Source organism: Haemaphysalis longicornis, unplaced genomic scaffold (genome assembly GCF_048455015.1).
Source record: "Haemaphysalis longicornis isolate Haplotype H1 unplaced genomic scaffold, Haemaphysalis longicornis Haplotype H1 scaffold_8, whole genome shotgun sequence".
NCBI classification, from domain to species: domain Eukaryota; kingdom Metazoa; phylum Arthropoda; class Arachnida; order Ixodida; family Ixodidae; genus Haemaphysalis; species Haemaphysalis longicornis.
In genome coordinates this window covers 151,661,895-151,683,116 of record NW_027526445.1, presented here as the reverse complement: position 1 = coordinate 151,683,116, position 21,222 = coordinate 151,661,895, and the positions used below count along the sequence as shown (strand labels likewise).

The 21,222-nt window shown below is 49.3% G+C and overlaps 1 long non-coding RNA gene across 1 annotated transcript; it reads left to right on the top strand.

Annotated features, from left to right (window-relative positions):
- Positions 1-13,519: 13,519 nt before the first annotated feature.
- LOC144149866 (uncharacterized) lies at positions 13,520-20,762 on the top strand. Its single transcript, XR_013318380.1, has 2 exons — positions 13,520-13,691; positions 20,647-20,762. It is a non-coding gene; the product is annotated as an uncharacterized LOC144149866 (long non-coding RNA).
- The last annotated feature ends 460 nt before the right edge of the window (positions 20,763-21,222 follow it).

Here is a 21,222-nt window from a genome sequence, read left to right as displayed (position 1 = left end):
GTGGGTGTGTGTGTGGGTGTGTGCGCGTGCTCGTGTGCGTTTGAGAACCCGGCTAGGTTTGAGAACCCGAGCCTGGCCACTGCCAATAGAACGCAGCAGCTTGACAATCCTAGCTCCGTGAATTTACTGCTTCTTCATAAAAAGACAAGACATAAATTACTCACCGAGCCAGCTGAGGTAGCTTTTGTAAAAACTACGGATTCATTTACTACAGCATAGACAAACGGGAACATATTTCCAGACAGACCACAATTTGGCAACGACAGACAGCCAGACAGTTGACCGCGTACTTCCAATGTCAGCGAAAGACGATGGTCTTCTGCTTCCCCGGCCGCGTACATATACTTCTGTTCTCTTTCCCACCCACCTCTCACGCTCTTCCTCTCTCGTCTCCTTCCTCTCACGGCAAACATTGGGAACGTTTGCTCAAGTAAATTAAACGTTGTCACATTCCACTGCTCGCGTGTCATCTGTTGAAACGTGGTATGCCGCGACGAGGGCTAGGCATTTTTTACGCCAAAGAATTGTTTTACGCCAAAGCATTTTTACGCCGAGGCATTGTTTGACACTGAATGGGAGGCTTAGCGCAAAAAAGACGAGGACAGTGGCAAACGTGACAGGCGCTATAGCATGTGCTATAGCAAAAATCAAGTTGAGTTCATGTGCTATAGCAAAAATCAAGCACATATTTTTTCAATCAAAAGAACGCTCTTAGTACTAGTTCTGTATTGATATTTAGCTTCAAATGTGACTAATTGTGTCTTTTTTTCATTAAAAGAGTACTGACACACAATTTCGGCGTTAATATTGCCGCGAACCATACATTGGGTTTGTTTATTTGTGTTTTGCTTTTACCGCCCGGCTGCGCCGGTCTGTGTTATCTCTGCGCCAAGGGAAGCGCGTGTTCCATTCTTTCTTTCTGTGCCGCATGTGTTATCTGTTGTGATAGGGAGAGCATTCCGATCTAACGTGAACAGCCCAGAATAATCTTCTTGGATCTACTATGTTCTCGATGCGAATCGACGTTTCGAGAACCACGCGCGCCAAAAGATAAAAAGCCTGCAGTGCGGACGCCGGGGCATTCGATTCTGCGACGCTCGCTGACGCAAGTCACTTCGTTGACCGCTGCTTCGCCGCCTCTGTATTCTTTTGAGTTGTTAGGGGAGCACAAGTTCGCTCCAATAAACTTGTTTCTCCTGCAAGACAACTGCGTTGTCCTTGGCTTCGTGACATCTGGTGGAGGTGCTGGGTACGCACCCTTCATGCCCACTACAACCTCGAAAAGCCGCCAAGCCAGTCCAACAAGAGCCAGCCCCCGCCTGCAAGATTTACCGCCCGAGTTCGGTCTTCTGCCAGAAGGGCCCAAGAGAAGGAACGCTGCAACCAACACCATGGTGCAAGAAACAACGTCGCCAATCATCCTGCAGCAGCCCCGAGAACCGCCATCGTTCCGGGGAGCCCCCGCTGAAGACCCCGAAGAATGGTTGGAGAAGTTGGAGCGCGTCCGCATCTTCAACAGGTGGGACGATGAAGAAATGTTCCGGCATGTCTTCTTTTACTTAGAAGATGCTGCTCGAACTTGGTTCGAGAACCATGAGAGCTCTTTGACCGACTGGACTCAATTCAAGAGGGAGTTCCTTAAGACCTTCACTACCGTGGTGAGAAAAGAGCGAGCTGCGCTTTTGCTTGAAACTCGAACGCAGCACCCCAACGAAGGAGTCGTGATTTTCGTTGAGGAGATGAAGCGACTTTTTCGTCGTGCGGACCCTGAAATGACTGAGGAAAAGAAGCTCAGGTTTCTAATGCGAGGAGTGAAGCAAGAGCTTTTTGCTTGTCTAGTCCGTAACCCTCCGAAGACAGTGGCCGAATTCGCGTCTGAGGCGGCCGCGATGGAGAAGACGCTAGAAATTCGAACCAGGCAGTACGACCGCCCTGTCAACGCGCTGTTCTCGGAGACCATCGGTGCTGCAAATGGAAGCTCCGATACATTGCGAGAGACCATCCGAGCAGTGGTCAGGGAGGAGCTTCGGAAGCTTTTTCCAACGACGCCGCAACCTCAAGTGGCTTCCCTGACCGACGTAATCCGAGAAGAAGTCCAAAACGCACTGGGAACTTCTACGCCGTCGGAAGCACCCCGCGAACCACAAGCCATGACCTACTCCTCGGCTGTTCGTCAACCCCGCCCTGCTCCAACCCGTCGTCAAGAGGCTGAGCCATATCGCCGTCCAACGCCGCCCGCCCGACGCCCTGTAGACCAATACCAGACGCCAAGGAAGACCGACGTGTGGCGAACGCCCGATAATCGCCCGCTGTGCTACCACTGCGGAGAGGCCGACCACATCTACCGTCGCTGTCCCTACAAGAGGCTCGGTTTGCGAGGGTTCTCCGTCGACGCCCCACGCCCCCGATACGGCCAGCGCCCTGCTGAGATCGAAGAATACCTCTCCAACACCAACCGAGGACCAGCCCGCTTCAACCGTTCACCGTCGCCCTACCCGTCTCAGTCACCAAACCGCCGCAGCACTGCTGACTTCTCACGTGGAAGGTCCCCCAGCCCACGCGGGGGAAACTAAAAGCAGCAACTTCGGGAGGTAAAGTTGCACAACGGCGGAAAAATGAAAACCCTCCAACGACGCAGCGACTCGCTGAAGACCATCATTCACGACATGCCCTCATCCCGACGACCCGACCTAGCCCTAACGAGACTCCTGAACACGACGACAGCTACACGGCGCGACGCGTACCCGACCTGACCAAGACGTCCGTTGAGAAGACGACGACAACGACGATGCACAGTGCCCGACCATCAACACGTACAAGCAGAGATACGACGCCCCGACGAACCCGCAACTCGAGGACGACTGCATCTGACGTCAAGGTGTCCATCGACGGCTTTGACGTAGTCGCCCTCGTAGACACGGGAGCTGACTATTCGGTAATGAGCGGACCATTTGCGTCTAAACTGAAGAAAGTTATGACCCGATGGGACGGTCCGCACATACGCACAGCAGGAGGCCACCTCGTGACGCCAAGTGGAACGTGCACATCGCGCGTCACCATAGACGGCACAACGTACCCTGCGGCGTTCGTCGTTCTGCCTAACTGCTCCCGCGACGTGATTCTCGGAATGGACTTTTTGACGGACAACGGCGCAATAATTGATCTGCAGACCAAGTCGATAACATTTTCCTACAATCACTCCACGACGCCGCAGCCGAACCCCGATCACCGTGCTGCTGTCAGGATCGCCGACGATCACATCACCCTGCCACCCCGCGCAAGCTTGATGATCGCCGTCTACTGTGAGGATGCTGCTTCTGACATCGACGCTATCGTAGAGAGTGATCGAAGGTTGCTTCTCGACCGCGGTGTCTCCGTCGCAAGAGGCATTGCGCACTTTAAGCAACGCCAATCTCACGTTTTGGTCACTAATTTCACCGAAGAGTACCAGCATTTAAACAAGGGAGCTGCAATTGCGTTCCTCGAAGAAACGCAAGAAGCAAGTGATGTGATCGCAGTCGCCGACTTTGAACGCACACCCGTAGAAACATTCAAGCTCCCGCAGCCATTCGACGTGAATCCAGCGCTACCGCAAGAACAACGGAAAAAATTATTGGCTTTGCTGCGTCGCTATAGCGAATGTTTTTCGTCGAGCGCAAAACTACGTCAGACACCTCTAGCAAAGCACCGAATAATAACCGAAGATGGAGCCCGACCTACCCGACAGTCACCGTACCGCGTCTCTTCACACGAACGGGAAGCCATCCGGACTCAAGTCGACGACATGCTGAGCGATGACATTATACAGCCATCGAAAAGCCCCTGGGCTGCGCCCGTCGTACTCGTAAAGAAAAAAGACGGCACATTAAGGTTTTGCGTTGACTACCGGCGACTGAACAAAATCACGAAAAAGGACGTGTACCCCCTCCCCCGAATCGACGACGCCCTCGACCACCTCTGCCACGCGAAGTACTTCTCATCGATGGACCTGAAGACCGGCTACTGGCAAATTGAAGTGGACGAGAGAGACCGAGAGAAGACTGCATTTATAACCCCAGACGGCCTATACGAGTTCAAGGTGATGCCGTTTGGGCTGTGCACAGCACCAGCGACGTTTCAAAGAGTCATGGACACTGTGCTAGCTGGCCTTAAGTGGCACACCTGCCTCGTATACCTCGACGACGTAGTGGTATTCGCCCGGACTTTCGACGAACACCTTGCAAGGTTGGAGTCTGTACTCGAGGCCATTCGTACGTCGGGGTTGACGCTGAAGCCTGAAAAGTGCCGTTTCGCATACGGGGAACTCAAGTTCTTGGGCCACGTCGTCAACGCCGCGGGAGTCCTACCTGACCCGGCAAAAACTTCAGCCATTGCGAACTTCCCAAGGCCAAAAGACAAGAAGGGCGTGCGGAGATTTCTCGGGCTGTGCGCATACTACCGGCGCTTCGTCGCAAACTTCGCACGCATTGCAGAGCCACTCACGCGCTTGACGAAAGATGGCACCCCTTTCAGCTGGGAAAACGACCAAGAAAAAGCATTCGGCGAGCTGCAAAAACGCCTGCAAAGCCCGCCCGTGCTCGCTCATTTCGACGGAAATGCCGAAACGGAAATGCATACGGACGCCAGTGATATAGGCTTGGGTGCCGTCCTTGTCCAAAAGCAAAGCGGCTGCGAAAGGGTAATCGCCTATGCTAGCCGTGGTCTGTCGAAGGAGGAGAAAAACTATTCTGCCTCTGAGAAAGAGTGCCTGGCTATTATATGGGCGATTTCAAAATTTCGCCCATACGTGTATGGAAGGCCATTCAAGGTTGTAACAGACCACCATGCGCTGTGTTGGCTCGCCAATTTGAAGGACCCCTCTGGCCGTCTTGGGCGGTGGAGCTTGCGCCTGCAGGAGTTCGACGTTACAGTCGTTTATAAATCCGGCAGGAAACACTCCGACGCCGACTGCCTGTCCCGCGCCCCCGTCGACCCACCACCACAAGACTCTGATGAAGACAGCGCGTTCTTCGGGATCGTGACGGAGAGCGACCTAGCCGCCCAGCAGCGTGCCGACCCCGACTTACGCGTCATAATCGAGTACCTCGAGGGATGCAACGTTGCCGTTCCTAGGACCTTCAAACGCAGTTTACCAGCATTCAGCCTGAGAAACTCCGTCCTTGTGAAGAAGAATTTCAGCCCCGGAACAAGAGCGAATTACCTTCTCGTCATCCCCGCGGACCTTCGTGACGAAATTTTGGAAGCGTGCCACGACGACCCGTCTTCCGGACATCTGGGCACAGCCCGCACTATCGGAAAAATCAAGGCGAGGTACTACTGGCCCGGCCTTACCTCTGACGTCACCCACTACGTCCGGAGCTGCCGTGACTGCCAGCGACGAAAAACGCCGCCGACAAGACCCGCCGGACTTCTGCAACCGATCGCCGTCCCATCGAGACCATTTCAACAGATTGGAATGGACCTTTTAGGCCCGTTCCCTACGTCACGATCACAGAACAAGTGGATTGTCGTAGCGACAGACTACATGACGCGCTACGCAGAGACCGCCGCTCTTCCGAGGGGGACTGCACAAGAAGTGGCGAAGTTCTTTATAAGCCAGGTTGTGCTGCGACATGGAGCCCCGGAAGTCCTAATCACAGACCGCGGAACGGCATTTACTGCGGAGCTGATGCAAGGAGTATTACGCTACAGCAACACGGATCACCGAAGAACGACGGCGTACCACCCCCAAACGAACGGACTAACAGAACGTCTGAACAAGACAATCGCAGATATGCTGTCAATGTACGTTGACGTTGAACATAAGACTTGGGACGAAGTGCTCCCGTATGTCACGTTTGCGTACAACACGGCTATCCAGGAGACGACACAGCTGACGCCGTTCGAGCTTGTCTACGGTAGAAGGCCGACTACGATGCTCGACGCCATGCTTCCGCACGTAGAAGACGACGACCTCAACGCCGACGTCCACGGATATCTTCAACGTGCGGAGGAGGCCCGCCAGCTCGCTCGAGTTCGTATAACGGACCAGCAGCTGGTGGATGCGGGCCGCTACAACCTCCGACGCCGAGACGCCGAGTACCAACCAGGGGATCGTGTGTGGGTTTGGACTCCCATCCGACGACGCGGACTCAGTGAGAAGCTCCTGCGAAGGTATTTCGGACCCTACCAGATTCTACGACGTGTTGGCCAACTTACCTACGAAGTGATCCCCGATGGTGACTCCTGCACATCACGACGACGCACGCGGCCTGAAGTCGTCCACGTGGTTCGCTTAAAACCTTTCTACGGACGATGACGAACTTTTATTTTCATTTGTTCGGACTGTCGCTTATGTTAGCATCGGGTCGATGCACTCTTAGAGGGGGGGGGGGGTAATGCCGCGAACCATACATTGGGTTTGTTTATTTGTGTTTTGCTTTTACCGCCCGGCTGCGCCGGTCTGTGTTATCTCTGCGCCAAGGGAAGCGCGTGTTCCATTCTTTCTTTCTGTGCCGCATGTGTTATCTGTTGTGATAGGGAGAGCATTCCGATCTAACGTGAACAGCCCAGAATAATCTTCTTGGATCTACTATGTTCTCGATGCGAATCGACGTTTCGAGAACCACGCGCGCCAAAAGATAAAAAGCCTGCAGTGCGGACGCCGGGGCATTCGATTCTGCGACGCTCGCTGACGCAAGTCACTTCGTTGACCGCTGCTTCGCCGCCTCTGTATTCTTTTGAGTTGTTAGGGGAGCACAAGTTCGCTCCAATAAACTTGTTTCTCCTGCAAGACAACTGCGTTGTCCTTGGCTTCGTGACAATATTATTGCGCAGTTCGCTTCCCTTGCTCAGCAAATACCCTGGCTGACATATGAGCGGCCTGCGATGCGAAGAACATACTTTAATTGGATCTCATTTATCGCGCCCACGGAACAGCACGCAGAGCGGCACTCAGCAAATAGACATCAGCGTGACATCATCCCGTGGTAGCCAAAAGAAGTCACGCGAACACCGCTCGTCAAAAACTCGTGACGTCACTTCACCCGCGCGGCCCCGCGAGCGGCGGCTGAGCTCAGGCGCATTCACGAACGGGTGCACGTAAGCCAGAGCTACAGGCATAACCGTTGCCCAAAAAGGCACCGTTGGCAAAAATAAAGTTCCACACACGAGAAAGGTAGCGATAATATAGCCCGGAATCGCAATAGAAGTCGCCGTCAGGACTTTTATTGAAAGCGGTCATCAAATTTCCGCCACAATGGTAGGCCTAGCACCTTCAGGCAGCTCAGGCATTCAGCTTCGGCGGCGGCGCGGTCGAAACAACGCCCCCACTGGCCTTCATAGTATTTTGACGTCCGCCCAAAGCGGTGAGGTCATGCCGGGATTCTGTCATATGCGCCTTTCGGGCTGAAAGCGTGGGAAATTGAAACGAACGATTTTCAAGCCATTCAATGTAATTAAAATATCGCGTGCTCAAGTATTTAAAGTGCTGTGTCGGGTTCGCCAGACCATTAAGCATCGATAAAGCAATAAAAATGGATCACAAAATTTTCGTGTCAGTACTACATTAATGTTGAGACGTATGAAGGGTGGTGCCAGATATAGCCGTTTGGAATGGTTTTATCTATTTCAATTTTTGTTCATGAGCGCATTTAAGATTTGCCCGGTTGGCTTACTCGAGGGACGGACGGACGGACAGACAGACAGACAGACAGACAGACAGACAGACAGACCACAAATTTCGTGTTTAAGTAGCGCAAGAAACACTGTCGTCTTTGAAAATAAATGGTGCTATTTGCACGAAGGTTAGTGCAAATCTTCTATGTCTCTTCTAGGCACTTGCAGTAGAGTGACAGAGAGCTGGAAGTTTTCTTTTCCTCAACGCTGTATTTTTGTTCTCGCCTCGTAAGAAACCAGTGATTGTTCAATGCAGGCTCCACTGGACGGCCTGGCCGCGGCGCCGCAGGTCGGGGTGGCCATCGCAGAGCGGCGCACGGTGAGATACTTCAGGCGTTTTCAGTGACTTACTCCTTTAGATGAGTCGAGACGCAAAAAAAAAAAAAAAAAAAAAAGAGAATTCTCGTGCTTTGAAGGTGAAAGCATCGTGGCACCCCCTGACAATACTTATCAAAGACTTCTTTTTACGTCTCTTTCTTCACTCCTTTTCTTCGTATTTTAGTGCTAGTTACTTCCACCGGCAGAACGGCTACACTTTAACGCCTGAGGTGAAAAGCAAAAACGACCGTGTGTACGACATTTCGGCGCACGTTAAAGATCCCCAGGTGGTCAGAATTAATCCGGAGCTCTCCACACTACGGCGCGCCTCATCGCCTACGTTGCGTCGGCGCGTTAAACCCTACAATCAATCAATCAATCAATCAATCAATCAATCAATCAATCAATCAATCAATCAATCAATCAATCAATCAATCAATCAATCAATCAATCAATCAATCAATCACTTTAACGCCACGGCTTCTCAAGAGTCCGTGTTCTCTGGTGCCGTCGCGCCCCGTTCTGCTCACGTGCCGTCACGGTCACCTGTCTCGCGATATGATTCCAGAGGCGGGCGGACTAGGCTAGCTTGTTGCACAGAGCCGGTGTACTATCCCGCACCGATGAGCTCGTGATTAACGGTGCCTATTGGCAAAGCGCTGATTTAGCTTGATAGTAACACATTCGAATAATAGTCTGTAGACACGGGTATTCCTATATGAATTATAGTCTTATTTTCATTTTCCCTTCACAGCGCCGGCCATTTTTATGCCGAACAACTCTAGTAACAGCAATGCCTGTGTTGCGGCCCAATGGGGCATTCAAGAATCCCGCCTTCAAACGCTTGCGTTCGTTCAATACGCAGCAGTGATTTGTGCATAATTTCAGACATTTGCTGATTTCTACAGTTCCTGCCGGGTTAGCTTTCAGGCACGCGGAGGCGCTGATTTGGCGAAAGGAAGTGAGGCAGTATAGGGGACAAAACGTAAACTGGTTGTCGTAGACAAAACTGTGCATATGATCAGGGGATGGTTGTTTTTACAAGACTGTCTTTAGGCATGCCCACCCCTTTCAATTAACCTTAATGCTGTTATGTTTCTATAAAAAAATGCGTGTGCATTTCACATAGAAACGTAGGTAAACATAGATACCCAGATAGGTACATAGGCATATAGGTACATAGGTACATAGGCACATAGGCAGATAGGCACCTAGGTACATAGATGTATTCGTCCTGAGTGCATCTTCTTCTAGTCGAGTGTCTTCCCGCGCCCTTTTCCCAATACATGACGAAGGAAATTAAAAACCACGAAAGAGTTGCATCTAGCTATTTTGTTGCACGCCCAAATTACAAGAGGTGTTTGCCGACGGACCTGCTTGTGGTGATATGGAATTTTTTGCCAGTTATACGACAAACTTTAATTAGGATTCAATGTCTAACAAAAAAAAAAATCACTACGACATTTGCCTCCTGTTCCCTCCACTGTTGTTCGCTGAAGGGGATGCAAAATTCGCGTAACTGTTAAAACTGGAGTTTTATCCTGACCGAACTACACCGTTTGATTCACGAGGCAAATGCGTAATGCTTGGCTCTTACTGAAGCAAGCCGGCTTGAAGCAAGCGTTAGTTGTGTTTTTTCCCGCACACAGAGCTTGATCAGGTTTGGGCATGGTGTAGAAAAAGCTGTGCAATGGAGGAAAACAACAAATATTTATCTCCCCGAATTCCTTTAGCATTCATAACATGAACATTAGGCAGCTCTAACTGTGATGAACATATGAGTTCCGCGCTGAATTAGCGTGGGATGTTGAATATTTATTTCTTACTTTCTCCACAAAAATTGAATTGTGTGGGCACGTACACACGCACACGCAAAGATACAAGCTACAGTATGCATTCTATATTATGCGACATGTCATGGAATAGTTCATCATAGATTTACTTCGTTCAGTCTCTGCTTTAGACCTAGTGATCTGCGCACAGGAAACACAAGTGACGGAAATGTAGCCCTCGTCTGTGTATATTCGTTCCGTCCCGTGTGTTCCTTCGGCGCAACATTTGAACACTCCAGCCTTAAGCCACCGTATGCCTTGCACTGGATGCATACACTGGCTTGGCGAGTAGCTATATTTCAAGCAGATCGTTTTTTTTTTACCAATTCTCACTGGCACTCTCAAGGACCCTCGCGTAATTAGCGCTGCGTTCTTATGGGGTCGATTGTAAATCTTGTGCACCTTAATGAAGTATAGTTTGCCAGAACGACGCAGAAACGGGGGCGCACGCTGAACGTGATGCAGGGCTTTGGCCTTGGGTCGTAGGGCACAATCTGGCTTAGAATCAGCAAGGGTTAGGCCGCATTTGGAAAGCACTCTCACGTAATTAGCAGCAGTGTACTCTCGTGGCCAGAAAAAGGTCTGTAGTGAACACACACTTCGTGCAGTGATTTATGGAGCAGGGGCTTGATGTTCTATCGAAACTAATGTGAGATGAGTGGTATGATCTACAGAGAGAAAATAGTTGGTGGTGTACTCAACGACAAAAAAAAAAGTTTTTGAGTATTTGAGTATTTGGTTTTATTTCTTGACAAAACCAAGGGGAGGCTGAGACTAAAGGCGGACGTGGCCTGACAGGGGCCTCAGCCAGCCGATTTACAGCGTACATAATAACACGTCTGTTCACAAATTTAAGCATAATAGCGCAATCGTAATACAGAAATAGCACAAAGCAAAGTCATTACTATGTTTCCTATGTATTATACAAAGCATAGGTCTAAAATTCACAGACGGATCAGAGTGTACACATAAACGCAGTAATTCGTACGCATGAAGTTTCATCACTTACACTACTATGTCACAATTACGTATGATGTATTTTTGTTTGTAATTGTTTTAATTTCTACTTTTAGGGGAACGTGTTGGATTAGAAAAAATGCGTAGCCAAAATACAGTATTGCAGTGCCGAATGCCATTTTTCCTTTCTTCTTTCTTTCTTTCTTTCTTTCTTTCTTTCTTTCTTTCTTTCTTTCTTTCTTTCTTTCTTTCTTTCTTTCTTCTTTTTTCTTTTCTTCCTCCTTTTTTTTCTTTCCTTTTTTTTTGTTTTGTTCCTTTTTTATTGGCTGTCTTTACGAAAGTTTTTATTTGGGGCATTGCCCCCTTTTCATTATATTTCTAATTGGCTTTAACCTGCGATAGTTTACTAGTGCAGGTTTGTTCCAGTTTTATTTATTTTACTTTCACTCTAAAGGGAATATTCATGAAGCACACGTGACTCGACGCAGAAGCTACGGCATACTGGCTCTTTCCGCCCCTCTCCCGCTGCCTTTTCTCTACCTAACAATAAATATGTCCTCATCACCAAATGTATGTGTACGCCATTCGAACCATTGTTTCGCGATATAAGTGGACTTAAGAATGGACCTTAGGTCGGTGCAGACAGAGGAACATTATAGGAAGCCCAAAAATTGGGAGTAACAAGGAGACAAAAACGAAAGGGTTTGGAAAGCTGCAGAGAGCTTAAAGGGACCCTGCAACACTCTTTGTGCAGTGCAAGTAAACCTGCGCGACGTTTAGATTACACTGCCAGGAACACCCGAGCCAAATATTACACGTGCACGTGAAGCGGTAAGCGCGGAAATCGCCGTGAAAGACGCGGAAAAACTAACCGGGCTCTCTTCAATTCTCCTCATTATGCAAGACGCGGAAACACCAACCGCGCTCTCTTCAATTCTCCTCATTATGCAAGACGCGGAAACACCAACCGCGCTCTCTTCAATTCTCCTTAATATGCACCCCTGGCATGGCCTCTGCGACGTCAACGGGGCCATGGCTGTCCGGCTGTCCTATTGGCTGTCGCTGGTCAACTTCGCGGCTAAGTTCTGGCATTTCCCGTGACGATCCGCCGTCGTCGGCGCTGTGTATCAACCTCTTCTATGTCTGATCCTGTCCGCATGCTTTTGGTGTTTCTTTTGTTTGAGTGCGCGCAGAATTTGAGTGACGAACTAAATATTCCACTTCCAACGAGCCCACTCGGCAACAAACGTTTATTGCTTCAAAAACGCCCTACCAGCCTGAGCGCTCGCTTGCGAGCAGGCCGCCATGCCTGCTTTTTTGTGGCACCAGACCGGAAATAGACCTGTCCACGTTGCGGGGAAAAGGACAAAACTCCCCGGCCTGTGACATATCGAAGGCCGCCGAACAGAACGCCGTGCCCCGCCCCCCTCTCCGGGAGAGAGCGCGCAGCTTTCGTCGCGTTGTCCGCGGTTGAGTTTTAAGGGAACATTTATGCGCGATTTTTCATCGCGCGTAGTTCCCGTGATAGTGAACGGATTTTCATAATTCTTGCGGGAGGAGATTGCTAAGACAATAGACTTTACCCCAAAATACATTCCCAGTAGTCGATGGGAAGTGTTGCAGGGTCCCTTTAATGTTCGTCATAGTTATTCGCATTGTTCCCAAATGCACCCGTACTTTCTCACTAACCTTGACCCTCCCGTGCCTGCGTGCGTGCGAATAGCCGGTATTCAATGGCGTGGAATGCATGCAGGCAACCATGCGAGTGAGCCGCCATATCTGTAGCCAAGCGTCTGTTGTCAAGGCGACGTTGTGCGCACGGCCCCCATATCGGGCACCCCTATTCTCCTCCATACCTTCATGGCGGCGAGGCAGGCCGCGGGCCGCGACGTTACCTTGCGTTTCCGTGCAAGGCGTGTGCGAGTGATTCGATAGTCGGTTGTACCGTGATAGCGTTGGTTACGCGAAAAGTCATGATTCCGCTCATGAGTGTGACAACCTTATCTGTAATTCAACCCCAACCTCCACGTACACTTACGAGCGAGAGCGAGTGGGTCGTGGCACAAAGGTTTGAACGTGAGCGCAGTGGTCCGTTTGACAGCAGAAACTGCATCATTTCCAAACTGTTGCCCACTAAACGCAAACTAATACCTCGACGCCAAGTGCTGTTGAGTGCAGCACAGCACGATCTACCTATCGCCAGACGCGTATGAAGTAGCCGCCGCAGATGAGCAGATTACCAGCCGCCGCGCTCTGACGTCATACGTGAGTTGTTTTGCTGAGTGTGAAACATTGAGCGCCGAGAAAGCCAGCGGTAATTCGGTGTACGCGTGAACCATTTCTCGAAAAAAATTATTAGATTTTTTGTACTCAACCAAGTATTAGAGGGCCCTTACCAGACATGAAGTCGTGGATGCGGTGCGGGTGTGCTTGCGTTGACATCCGCGGCGGAAGCCAACTGCAGCGTCTAACTTATGCTGCTTATACGCGCCGTTCGCAGCCGCGGTTTCATCCTCCGTGGATTCTAAGTGCTCGAGCGTAGGTAGAGCGCCACCACTTAATAGAGTGCGATTAATATTATATCTGTTGACGCTACTACCGATAATCGGGCCGAAACGCAGAAGACGATGTACGCCGTGTTTTTTTTTTCTTCGAGATGCGCGCGCAAAGCGCATGCGCTGGCACGGTGGCCACCGACATGGCGGCTTTCACTGTTGCTGGGCTGAGAAATCACCCGCTAAACGTTTCATTGAATACCGCCTATAACACCAGGCGTGAGTCGCCGCCGCCACACGGCGCCTCCGACATCGGACGAGGAAGAGGCCGTGACCCAGTGGGCCCCGGCGGACTACATGGCCGAGGTGCTCGACAACCACGAGCCCGGAGCTGCTACGCCTACCGGCAGCTCGGACAGCACCGAAGCCGTGGGTGAGAAGGCAGTTTGTTGCCAATTTATTCCTCTGAGCCCTGATTTTTTTTTATTTCCAGCAAAACACTCTTTTCTTTTTGTGTTTTCTTAAAATGTATGGCCCCATGAGCCCTCCAACAAAAAATTCCCCCGCATTTCCCCGAAGGGGAGTATGAGGAAGTGCGAAGCACGGGGTGATGCTATGAGGGGGAGTTTGTTGAAGTTTGGTGGCATTTTGCCCGTTAGTTACATTAACACACCCTCGTGATCACGTTCGGCTTAACACGCCTCGTTTGTCCCTCTGCGGAAATCTTGGTGAATTAACGTGTATGCTCGAGAGGAGGAGCGCACCGCACCGCAGCGCACCGCAGCTGCGAAGCGCCGACCGGAGTGAAGGGAGAGGAGGCGCAGTCACTGGAGAGAATGCAGAACTAGCGGGTTTGTAGTATCACGTGTACACCACGCAGTTATCAAGCCGCTATAACGCCGCTGAGTCGCCAACGCACGCCGCTGACGACGTAGTTTGAATGCGTTAAAGATATAAGGCGCGTTACTAACACTGATATCAACGTCGCGTCCGTGGCTTAGTCGGTAGAGCGTCGCGCTGCGGCCGCAAAGTCCGCAGACCGAAACCTGGCGCCGGCTGCTGTTTTTTTTTTTGTGTAGTGGCCTGGCTGGCGCGCCGAGAGAGGGTGTTGCGAGCTGGAGAGTAGTAAAGGGGCTTTAGGAGAGTAGGCGAGGGGGGAGAGGAGGCGCTATGCGAGCGCGACGATTCAGGCTCGCTTAAGAAGTGCATTCGCACTTATTCCTGGCCAATCTCCCACGTGGGTATGTGCCATGTCAGCGGCCAGGCAGCGCGCGCCCATCTCCCCCCGTTGCTAAGGAAGACGAAAAGCGCGCGCACCCGCAGCTGTTGCTATGCGGACGGCGGAAGGTTCGGGGTCGCTTATAAAGTGCATTCGCACTTAAAATAAATATTGAGAGAGTGAGGGACGAGGTCTCGGAGACGACGTTTATTGTCCTCCTCGGAGCGAACGTACCGGGCAGCGCGAGAACGACGATGATGCTGATGATTATTTACAGATGGTAATGGCGATGGGGCGTCAGTTCAAGAGATTGGGAAGCGTATCCCTCACTGCTCACACTGGCCATGATAGTGGCGGTATCGCTTGCACTGCGTATCCCATTAATGTAACGCCGGGATTGCTCACACATTTTATTTATTATCTACTACTTTATTATTTTAATATTATTTATTATTATCTACATTTTATTTATTATTAAATACTGATTTATTAATCAGACAATTAATAAGTACATCTAGCAAACCAAAGCTTCATGTTGAACAGAACCAGCTCTTTTGCATATTTTTATAAATTTTGTAGCCACATGAGCCTAGAAACAAACAAAAAAAAATGAAGGAAGCGCACACTAACGCGCAATAGTTGAAGAAAGCGAAGCTGTGCGCAACCTTTCACGACCATCAGGAAGGTTTAAGTCCACGATTGCATCCGATTTGCTGCTTCTTCGCTGCCGCAACGACCTTTACTTCACCATCATTGATATAAGTGTGAGCTTCTTTCATTTTTTTTTTGAAGTGATAATCATTGGACATCACCTTAAAGGGGCGTATGTAATAGCGTACGCTATTACGCGTCTTTCTCGTTCCGAACCAATGTTGTAGTCCTGAAACGATTACAACGAACGCTGGAGTCTTTCTAGTTCCGAGCCAGTGTTTCCACGATTGCGATTAATGCTGCAGTTTTTTTTTTGGTCAATCTTGTGCAATCTCCCTGAGTGGGTATGCTTGGCTGGAGAAACGTGGGCCGGGGACGCTGGGTGGTCGTCGCGAGGCACGCACACACGAGCGCTAGGCATAGGCATTTTTTTGTTTTGTTAACTGCCGGTTGTTCAATGCGAGGTCGGCGCTGCGGACACGAAAAATCGCGATTTGCTAAACAGCTCTGCTGTTAAAAAATAAGCTTCACAGTGCATGTATTTATAGATTTACAAGCTTCGGAATAAAACTAGGGCTACCATCCTTTTAGCCTCAATGTCGCAATTTTGTCTTCAACAACAAAGCTTCTTCTTTGTAGCTTCCAGCTCGCGCTAAAACGCCGCAACGGCGATGGCTATTGGCGGTGAGCGCGACCACGGGCGGCGCTGCGGAGCGCGCCTCCGTGACGTCGGCTTAGGGATTCTCGCATTTGTCGTCTGCTTCACTCGGGCTCGCTCTCTATGCTGTTTCTTTGCGCGCGGTTGAGATTTTGTGCTTGTCCGCAGCAGATCTCGCGAATGCGCAACTTTTTTTTCGTAACAAAAGACTTAAAATAGCGTAAACTAGCTCAAGGCGTGATTTTAAGTATAGTTTTTGATAAAAACATTGCCGGCGTCGCCCATGCATTGCTGCGAAGCTGGTCCTGTGCGGAGCGCGAAGAGTCGGAGCTAGGCGTCAGCCTCTGTGTTCAGCAGTCTTTCGAACAAAGGTAACAGCCGCAGGCTGACAACCGACAACAGCGAAAATGGAAGACCAAAGCAAATTCCAGGCCTTCGGGGCTGTCGGCTTTGGCAGAAGGCATTACGATTCCAGCTAATCGCATGTAAGGTGAAACAGATTTGGCAACCTTGCCTAACACTCGAAATTATTGTATCAAGTTACTTTACGTTGTCACGGCATGAAAGTGTGCCGACATGCACTATGGGGCACAAATAATGTAGGTTGATTTCCAAATAACCTGCTGTGTGTATAGGCGCGTGCTGGTTTTCTACCTGACTTCTAACCAGTATGCAGGCTTATTGAGCAAAACGAGTAACCTGTAAGGCAAACATACAGTAAGACTATGTTTTTTTCATATTTGGAAGGATATTTCGGTACATTTGCCACAACCATATCATCCCAATATTCAGACAGGCATTATAGTAAAACTGCACTGAAGAGGGGGAGGACCAGGAGGAGGAGAAAACAGTAAAATCGAGCTGGTTAGTGGGCAGGCTCCTCAGTCCAAGACGAGAGAGTAAGATTCATTCTTCAATTCACCGAACGTCATCCCGAGTAGGCCAGGACTTGTTCTTTGCGACTGAAGGGGTTGGAAAACAATAAAGAGCTGTCTGGACATATTCATTGGTTTCGAATTGTGTTATACTGAAAATTGGCATGTATACTATTTATTACGTTAGTGGGCAAGTATATCAAGTTTTCAACACCGTAATCATGTCAGAACTTTTCGGGTTGAGATTGAGTTCGTTACGATATCGATGGTTGGATAGAAATTAGGTGCACAAAAGCCGCCTTCGAGTACTGTGGACAATGTTATCTGCGCCGTAGCACAGATCTTATTGCATTAAATATTCACACGAACTTTGTGAGCCTCGCAAACATCCCCAAACCTCCTAGGACGTTTAGGACGGTGCAGAAAATGAATGCGTTGGGCACAGAAAAAAAAAAAAAGTTCATCTAACAACGAAAGAAAGAGAAAACACCCGTTTTATTTCCTGCTGTGCGACCCGCTACTTGATGCGTAGCATTAGACTGTTGAGTCTTCATAAGAGCATCTCAGAAATAGTTAAGGGAAGCCTACGCATTTTGATTACTTATCGAGGAGCTCTGAGCGCTGAAACTCGCAAATACGCTAGATAGGACGAGGGCGAGTTACGTCTGAGCGGTGCTCTCTGAAAGTCGTTCTCTCTCTCCTCGTGTGTTGTAAAATTGTGCGGGACAAAGCTTGAAATTATTCAGAGCCGTCAGAATCTGATTGAAAACACGCTTTTTAAAGCACCAAAACATCAAAGCGGGCGATTTCTAGCAAAGGCACTGCTGCCAGTCAGAACCGGACGACCGCGGCGCGGGTGTAGCAGCGCGGCGAATGTAGCAGACGACAGCGGAGCGGGTCCCTAAGCTGACGTCAGATCCAGGGGGCGCCACTCAAACATCTCACCGCCAATAGGGACCGGGCGGCCGTTGTATGGCACCACCGTCGTTTCAGCGAACAGCGCCGCCCGTGGCGAACCGCTCGTCAGTGGAATGCCGGTGGCGGTCAGCGCAGCGTAGTTGTGCATGGCTTTCTGTCGTTTTTCTGCGGTGCGGCTTGCAAAGCGAACGTAACCCCACGTGCATTTTTCAGATCGGTAAATCTTGAGTGTGGATGTGACGTTTACGAGGCATGCCATGTGTGTTGTTTACGGCCATACTCAGTATTTACAAATAGCAGACGACGCTCAATGCGCAGGGCTGGAAGTCAAGCTGGAAGTGAAAGGTCGTTGCTTCATGCAATTTTTTCATGCCTGCATGCAGTTTCGCGAATCGAGGAGTATATTGCCGCTAAATGCTCCCACAAAGCCGGTGTGTGCGACCGATCTAGGAATGCTGCGGCGCTGGCCTTTGGAAGTTGATGACGAAACGGCGCCGACGTCGTGCACAAGCGAAAGACAAAGTTGGAGGGTGTCTTCGAAAATTTACCTTAAAACAGAAATTGTGACGGACGACGCTTCCGTATCTTCATTACCTACGGCTGAAACGTGTTTAATTTCACAGAAATGCTCTTACTACAGTCATCGGGAATCGTTGATAGAATAAATACCGCATGATAGTAGAATGTTATTGCTTGTCCTGGAGAAGCATTGCTTTACAAGAATTGCAATGGTTGCTGGCTAGTTGGTAAATGGTTTTTCAAAAACCAATTCCTGCGTGGCTGAAGGACGCAAGACAGGACGGTGCCCGAAACCTGTACTCAGCTTCACAATTGAATGCTCCGGCCGGTTTACAAGCTGCCACCTACGCTTGAAAAATCATGCACACCTCCGTCTAACGACGATGATGGTTTATCGAAAAGCTCTATCGTATGGGTTTCCTTGGTTGCCTTCTGGATTTAAATTTTGACTAGTTAAGCGTCGAATTTGACCAGCACGCAGTTTGGTCTTTTGATCGCAGCGTCTTTGACTTTGACGATTTCCCATTCGATTTCGCACGAAGAAAGCTTTGTGTTCAACCATCATAATCATTAGACGGAGGGCTAGATGATTTTGCTGAACTTCCATACCCCCTCTCCAAATCTAAACTTTTTCCAGCGTGTCGGAAATGTGTCTGTGGTGGAGGACTTGGGCTCATGCACCCATATTTGAGGCAACTAATCGCGCGTTTTTGGTTCTTCACCAGGCAATACACGATTTTTTTAGGTACTCTGTAAAGAATACTTAAGCATTAAAAAACACCGGCTGACGTTAACACTGCCACATTTTTTAACTATCGGTGCCAGCCTTTATTCTACGCAGGTGGTAAAACGGGAAGGGGAGGAGGGATGGTTTGTAGCTCGGGCTGTTGAGTTGGTGAATAACTTTGGCTCTAGATAAAATGACCACCGCAAACGTGGGATATTTCCACTTCGGCTCTCAGGCTCCCATGCTATCACAGTGTCGCTCACCAAAACCGAAGGTACAAAGCTCACGGTTACAGAAAGTGTAAACTACCGCAACATTTCTACTGCTACACGGTAATCCATCTCGTATGCAGGTGCCTTTCTATTTAAAGCACACGTATCGAGGTATCCCAGCGCTAAGGCTGGCGTGGAAACCGTAGTGATTGAAACCAGTGAAGATCATTTAAAGTGGTAGAAATTAATTCTAATATTGCTAATAGTTTTATTCCTACTCAGATCGCGCGGAGCCAGGCGCAGAGCGCTGCAAAAAGCGCTCGTGTCAATGTAGCCCTTCCCCAACCTCACAAGCATTCAATAAGTTTGCGTAGCTGTGAGTGCATTTAAGAAGAAAATAATACTAATAACAGTAGTTTTATTCGTACTTAGAACGGGTGGAGCCAAGCGCAGATCGCTGCAAAAAGCGCTCATGCCATTGCAGCCGATACGCAACTTTAGATGCGTCCGACAAGTTTACGTAGTCATTACTGCATCTAAGAACCCAACACATGTTTAGACTTCGTTTCATCTCACATGTCTGCTCACAACGCCACCAAAACATACAAAGCACCGAAGCAAACACGATAACAACAACGGGAGGCTGTGTAGTCCAATGCACCGGCTCATTCCACTGACGAGGGGAGCGCCGAGTGGTGGCGCTACCCGTCTAGCTGCCCGGTCCCTATAGCCCGTTCTACAGGGCGCGAATTAAAGTGCGAATCGCAGCTACGGCGATGCTCGCGCGGGAAAACAACCTATTTTTGCAGCTCCGGCAGCAGCGAAAGTAGATAGCTTTGACGCACAAGCGGCGCTAATTCGCAGCTGCTAATTCGCAAGGAAATTCCCGCCATGTAGAACGTACGTATCGCATTAGACATCCTTGGAGAGCAAGTCCCCGAAAACTAGCAGTTTTGGTTTTGTTCTCTAAACGCTATATCAGCTTTTATGTGATGGTGTAAGGTAACACCACCAGGCCCGAAAGCCTAATCTAATCTAATCTAATCTAATCTAATCTAATCTAATTTATTCTAATCTAATCTAATCTAATCTAATCCAATCTGATCTGATCTGATCTGATCTAATCTGATCTGATCTAATCTGATCTAATCTAATCTAGCCGAGTCTAAAGCAATTTAGCAAGCTGAAGGGATGACGACGACCGAGGCTCAACTATTAGAACATGTGAACCATATTTTACGTTACCGAATCGTCATCGATAGCAGACTAGTTCAGAAGCAGGGCGCTAGAGCTTCACACATCCGTCCTTTGTCTCTAAGGCAATATACTGTGATGATCGACACGCCGCTGGCTCTTCTCAATCGCCGACACTACAATACTTGATGCATTCTTGAAAACTTCGTATTATTCTTGATCGCTTCATGCTGAAATGATTTTTACTGCCTTCTTTAGAACTTTATATAACTAATGTGGGCGCGTAAAGCTGAAGTCGGGCTGTTTTAACTCAGGCTTCCAACGAGTGTACAGACTCAAGTTGAAGTTTATAAACTGGCGTACCTTTACTGCCACTCACGAACATTCGCCTTTTTTTTCAATCTCCATTTCGCAGAAGTCGGCAGTGGCGACTCCCAGGCAGCTCCGCCGGTCACACCAGCTCGTCGGAGGTCTGCGCGGCCGAAAAACTTGAATAAGACTGGTTGAACGCGGTGTACACCCCGGTTGTTCGTGTGGTCCTGGCTGCTAGGCCCATTGCACATAGCTGCCCGCGCCGCACAGTCCCCTCGTCTCAAATTGCCGGTCTCTGTTCCCCAGACTATACTTTTGCTTTTTTTTTTGTAGCACGTGGTAACCCTTTAATGTTCCCGAAAATACTTTTCGCTTTTTGAATAAAAACAACCCTAATAAATGATAATTGCCACGCCAGGGTACTGGAGCGAAAGGTTCACAGTTAGGCCAGCGTGTATCGAGGCGAAAAATGGTTCAAATTTAACATATGTAAACCTGTAGGTATCACGATCTAAAGGTCAGTTTGGCTTAATTTTGCAGACTATGCACCCAGTCTTTCATGAATGTTAGGCTTTATTGCGAATTTGATTGTGTGTCTCTGTGTTTCTTGAATGCTGACGAAGACGGTCTTATGGTTCATGAAGTAGTTAGCGCTGGTGTCAACTTTGGCTACACACAT